This window comes from Bombina bombina, chromosome 4, assembly GCF_027579735.1.
Source record: "Bombina bombina isolate aBomBom1 chromosome 4, aBomBom1.pri, whole genome shotgun sequence".
NCBI lineage: Eukaryota > Metazoa > Chordata > Amphibia > Anura > Bombinatoridae > Bombina > Bombina bombina.
The window spans coordinates 536,881,290-536,888,211 of record NC_069502.1 but is presented as its reverse complement, the minus strand read 5'-3'; positions in this window follow the sequence as shown (position 1 = coordinate 536,888,211).

The following is a 6,922-nucleotide window of genomic DNA, read 5'->3' as shown; positions in this document are numbered from 1 at the left end:
GTAATTATTTTAACTAGGTAACTATTAAATAGTTAGGACTAGAGTAATCACTTTAACTACAAACTGTAGCTAAGTGATAAGTTATTTAGCTGCGCTATCCAAAGATAGCTTAATGAGTGTAGTATACTAATGTCTAGATAATCCTATATTGGCACAACTATGTAGAATGTATTTAAAATTGTATTTATTACAATACGAAAAGACAGAAAATTAAAATCAAAGTCAAATCAATGCAAACATATAATCATTCAAATACATATAAAGCATAACATATAAAGCATACAAACGAGACCAATGAAATGATGTTGATGAGATGATATGGTTCCAATGCAATAGATTGTGGCATATGTGGCAAGCCGTATTAGTAAAGCGGACACATGTGTTTAATAGACACAGCGATGAAATCTGCCGCCTGGAGGAACAAACAAACACAGAGGAACATCACTTGGCTTCCGGTGTAAGTATTAGTAAACACCTTGCCAATTTGAACTAATTTTGTGTTTGTAAAAGGATTTTCTTGTCCTTTCTTCTCGCCTCTATTCTGCAGTTTTGCCAACTCTGCAACTTTGGGAAGGAAAAAGTAAAACGCTAACCTTGCTAACATCGCTGTGTCTATTAAACACATGTGTCCGCTTTACTAATACGGCTTGCCACATATGCCACAATCTATTGCATTGGAATCATATCATCTCATCAACATCATTTCATTGGTCTCGTTTGTATGCTTTATATGTTATGCTTTATATGTATTTGAATGATTATATGTTTGCATTGATTTGACTTTGATTTTAATTTTCTGTCTTTTCGTATTGTAATAAATACAATTTTAAATACATTCTACATAGTTGTGCCAATATAGGATTATCTAGACATTAGTATACTACACTCATTAAGCTATCTTTGGATAGCGCAGCTAAATAACTTATCACTTAGCTACAGTTTGTAGTTAAAGTGATTACTCTAGTCCTAATTCGATTAAGGAGTTTGGGGATTCCTTATATTTATTTTTAGCAGCTTTGTGTAAATACTCACAGCGCAGAGGCCATTTTTTTTCAATTTTTTTCAATATTTTAACTATTAAATAGTTATTAACTATTTAATAGCTATTGTACCTGGTTAAAATAATTACAAAGTTGCCTGTAAAATAAATATTAATCCTAAAATAGCTACAATATAATTATAATTTATATTGTAGCTATATTAGGGTTTATTTTACAGGTAAGTATTTAGCTTTAAATAGGAATAATTTATTTAATAAGAGTTAATTTATTTCGTTAGATTTAAATTATATTTAATTTAGGGGGGTGTTAGGGTTAGGGTTAGACTTAGCTTTAGGGGTTAATACATTTAGTATAGTAGCGGTGAGATCCGGTCGGCAGATTAGGGGTTAATAATTGTAGGTAGGTGGAGGCGACGTTGGGGGTGGCAGATTAGGGGTTAATAAATATAATATAGGGGTCGGCGGTGTTGGGGGCAGCAGATTAGGGGTACATAGGGATAATGTAGGTTGCGGCGGTGTACGGAGCGGCAGATTAGGGGTTAATAATAATATGCAGGTGTCAGCGATAGCGGGGTGGCAGATTAGGGGTTAATAAATATAACATAGTGGTCGGCGATGTTAGGGGCAGCAGATTAGGGGTACATAGGTATAACGTAGGTTGCGGCGGTGTACGGAGCGGCAGATTAGGGATTAATAATAATATGCAGGGGTCAGCGATAGCGGGGGGCGGCAGATTAGGGGTTAATAAGTGTAAGGTTAGGGGTGTTTAGACTCGGGGTACATGTTAGGGTGTTAGGTGCAGACTTAGGAAGTGTTTCCCCATAGGAAACAATGTAGCTGCGTTAGGAGCTGAACACTGCTTTTTTGCATGTGTTAGGTTTTTTTTCAGCTCAAACAGCCCCATTGTTTCCTATGGGGGAATCGTGCACGAGCACGTTTTTGAAGCTGGCCGCGTCTGTAAGCAACGCTGGTATTGAGAGTTGCAGTGGTGGTAAATATGCTCTATGCTCCCTTTTTGGAGCCTAACGCAGCCCTTCTGTGAACTCTAAATACCAGCGGTATTTAAAAGGTGCGGGAGAAAAAAAGCCAGCGTAGCTAACGCACCCCTTTGGCCGCAGAACTCTAAATCTAGCCGTTTGTATTTGTATTTAAAAATTAAAAGGGAGACTGACCATCTTCCATTGGTTAAAGCACCCCACCCAAGCTCAGGTGTACTCATGACAGTGTAATGGAGTTGTGTATATAAGGCCAGGGAGTCTGATTCTATTATGAAGACAAAAAGCAGGAATGATTCTGCCCATTAAGGCAAAGGACTGTAGTGTTAGGACCAGTCTATTTTGGGACACCTTGTAAATTAGTGACTGGCTAAGCAGAATATGGCCATATTGTGTGACTAAGATCCCAATTTTATTTAAAAGAATAGATGTTTTTGCAGGCAATTTTTTGCAGCATTTAAAATGTGTTGTTTATTTGCAATGGATGTGCGCCAATACCCCCTATTTTGTGTAACTACTTGGTCACATTGGCAACACTCCCAAAGATGTGTATATAAACTTTTTTTAAGGTGTGCTAATACAAACTTTGTATTTGTGTATATATATCATTTTTGTGTAATTTTAAATGTGGTCACTAGGTGGTGGAATTGTATTTTAATATGAGTTGTTTGTGCCCTATGGGAGACTAAATACAGAATATATATTTGTGTGCAGATAAAAAATGGGCTCTAAGATTTTGGACCTGATGATTTAGAACTCTGGTCTTCTGAGATTACCTAAGAAGTTTCAATTGCAAGATCCCTCAAGCATTGTAGAAAGGCTATTTATTTACAATGCAAGGCTACTGCTATGAAGGTGAGACACAGACATTGCAATCTAATACTAAAAAAAAGTCTCATTTTGAGTGATTTTTCTCCATTCCAGGTAGGTTTTGATCATTTTATGTCATAATGGACATATTTCATTGGGACTAATGCAACTGGAACTTTATTGTAGATATTAAAGGGACTGTGTATTATTTTAAGAAGCAGATAAGAGTTAATTATACTTAAAGAAACAGTCTACTTGATTTTTTATTGTTCAAAAGATAGATAATACTTTTACTACTCATTCCCCAGCTTTGCACAACCAACATTGTTATATTAATATACTTTATAACCTTTTAATCCTCTAAATTTCTGACTATCTCTAAGCCTCTGCAGGCCGCCTCTTATCTCAGTGCATTTTATCAGCTTTTCACAGTCAGACAGTGCTAATTAATGTGTGCCATATAGATAACATTGTGCTCAATCCCATGGAGTTATTTACGAAGCAACAATAATTGGCTAAAGTGCACATTTGTAAATAGCCCTGAAATAAGGGGGCAGTCTGCAGAGGCTTAGATACAAGGTAATCACAGAGGTAAAATGTATATTAATATAAAAGTGTTGGTATCGCAAAACTGGGGAATGGGTAGTAAAGCGATTATCTTTCTAAGCAATAATAATATTCAGGTAGACTGTCCCTTTAAAGCTGTTCCAGGAACACCCCATTGGAAGGCTGATTTCTTTTGATGTATTTTATTTACATAGCGTTTTTGTAGTCATTACTGCAATGTTAAACTTTAGGTGGGGTGAAACTTTCAACAGGGAAAACAGCTATTTAAAATGACAAAAGAAAGGATATGAGCTATTTGTAAACAATTTTATACACTCCAGCAGATACAATTAATCACTGGGAATACATTACAGTTTTCAAGCTACTTCTATTAAGCACAGTTAACAACAAGAAGATGACATAGGGAGTGGGCCCTGGATTAGATATCACATTGGACCAGTGTCTATTCTATTTTAGTTCTATGCTCCTAACAAAACTTGGATAAGAACCAAATGACCATATAGTCTCTCTGTTAGCCTCATGCCCATATAAGACCTCAGATCATTTGCAAATGTCAATCATTCACATAACATAAGACTCCTTATCCCACAGCCCTCTGCCAAAAAGCCACATCAGATCAGACCCTTGGTCCTGTCATGATGCCATCACCTCTGTTCATGCTAAAATACAAACTGCATAACGGGGATGCCACTGGTTACTTCCCTCACTGTGCCCTACCTGGGATAGAACCAGAGACTCCATGTTCAGAGTCTGGCTTGCTTTGTTTGTATCACTTGAGGATGTTTACTTGCAAGGGTTTGTGGAAAAATATATTCATCAGTATGTGTGTCTTGTTCCACCCCCTCTGGATGCTAGCCAATCAGGGAAGTGCTCTCTGACTACATATTGACCAGCCTTTAGGTTCGATTTATCAAGCTCTGTATGGAGCTTGATGCCCCTGTTTCCGCTCAAGCCTTTAGACTTGCCGGAAAAAGAAGTTATGAAGCAGTTGTCTAAAGACCACTGCTCCAAAAATTGTCTGCCCGCTGTCGGCATTTATCGATGTGCAGCGGACATGATATGCTACATCGTATCATTTCCGCTTGCACTATGATAAATCTACCCCTATGCCTTAACTCCTTGCTCTGGCATTAGAGTCTTTCCAGTTTCTGGTTGTTGCTGGATTTCTTGCCTGTGACATTGTCTAAGTTTGAATACTGGCTGCAATCCTTTAAATCTTGGACTGTCCTGACCTTGTCGCTCTGCATTTGGCACAATTATTCTTTTTGCTTGGACCTTCTCTGTTGCAGTTTCCCAGCTCCTTTACCTTTTTGCCTGCTGTGCCTATTTGTGTGTCCTATCTCCAGCACTGCCTCTTGCAGCCGGTTTTCAATACCTGGTATTCCTTTGCTTGGAAAACAAATATATAGTGCAGCACAAGCTTAATGGTCAGATGCAGTGCTACAATAGGGTCCTACACCATAACCCCATTAAATAACATCCAAAATGCATTAAAAAAAATGATAATCCACAAATAAGAGAATTTTAGGATTACCCTTTGGCAACTTATAAGATAGGAACCAGTATTAGAGGTTTTGGTGAGAGCTGATATTGGCTCTCGGAATATAAGAAGTCAATATTATATTTCTGAAAAGAGATGTGGTAGCAATCCCTGTTTAGGATGCTCCCACTGTAATTACATGATTAAGGGTTCTCTTTTTGCACACCCCAGACAGTATAAGATACTGGGTTATTTTACATGTAATACAGTTTTGCTATTTATTTGTTAAAATGCCCATGTGGGCCTATCTATGTTGGCGAGATGACTCACTGTGTGATTGAAAGAATAACAGAACACATATCTACTATTAGGAGGAAAAATAATAAACCACCAGTAGCTGTTCATTTCACACAGTCCACAATGTTAGCCAATTTAGATTTTAAATTCTAGAACAGGTTTATCAGTTTCGGAGAATGGGTAACACAGAGCAATATCTTAAGCAAAGGAAGTCATTTTGTTTTGTTTTTTTTTTTCATTTAAATTAATTGTTACCAATGGGCATGAATAAAGATTATGATCTGTCTGTATTCTTGTGATATGACTGTGTTTCTATAATTGTATATTCCTTCTGATTTTATTAGTTATTTTTGTATAGATTTACAAAAATGTATAGTGTATAATGTATAGGAAAGAGTTAAATTAACACAGGAGGCATGTCCTTTTGGGGTTTATAAGGAGAAAATGATATATTGTATGTAGGGCATGATTAAGGGCGTATAGCCCGAAATGTTGCTGCTGTTATTCCATGTGATGCTTAAGAAATTAATAAAGATTTAAAGCATCTTGTGAGCTGCTGCAATATTAGTTTTTGGATTTCTTTGCTTTGCCCAGAAGTGGGCACTACAGTCCTTGTCCCTGAAGTGGGCATTTCAGTATTTGGCTCTTGTATGTCTGAACTTGCACCTGAACATCAGCTATACTGGTTTGTACAGTTTGCTTCAGTTAACTCTTGCTTGTATCTGTTTCTGTTTCCCAGTATGTTCTGTTTCAGGACAGTACTTGCTATTTGCCTGTGTAACTTTCTCCTAATAAACAGGACTGTTGTATATATTTGAGTCCCCAATCTATTTCTATGCCATCTGCCCAGTTTCATGCTACCCCTGCGATTGGGCTCCATCTTGTTAAAGAAGCTATAACCATGACAGCCCCTTTGCCAAATAGCCACATCAGATGAGACCCTTGGCCCTGCAGTCCATCTGCCACATACCCACATCAGATCTGACCCCTAGTCCCTCTGTGAGTTAAATACATGAAATCACAGATCATAGCTCTAGCTTTACAGCCCCTCTCCTTAATATCAACTAGGTTAGCTGTTGTTGGCTACTCCTGATTTTGTTGTGTGTCCTGTTCTATCTCCGCCACAAAGGTACCACACCTGGTACCTCTGTGGGGAAATGAGAGGAGAACTGCTTGCCCTGTGCACTTCACTGACTCTGTGTTGATAATTAAGGACCAGTCAACACAGTAGATTTGCATAATCAACAAATGCAAGATAACAAGACAATGCAATAGCACTTAGTCTGAACTTCAAATGAGTAGTAGATTTTTTCTGACAATTTTAAAAGTTATGTCTTTTTCTAATCCCCCTGTACCATGTGACAGCCATCAGCCATTCACAAATGCATACCCGTACCATGTGACAGCCATCAGCCATTCACAAATACATACACACTTATTCTTGCACATGCTCAGTAGGAGCTGTTGACTCAAAAAGTTTAAATATAAATAAAATGTGCACATTTAGTTAATGGAAGTAAATTGTAAAGTTGTTTAAAATTGCATGTTCTATCTGAATAAAGAAAGTTTAATTTTGATTGAGTGTCCCTTTATGAGGGGACAGTAGTAGGGAGGGGCAAGGCTCACCCTCCACCTCAGCCTAATCAGACAAAATAAAACCACCACTGTTGATGATATTCCAATCCAGAAGAAAACACAGATTTGTGTCTGATTTATTTATTCTTTGATTTATTTTTTAATAATGTAACAAACTTTCATTTTTGAGGGGCTGAT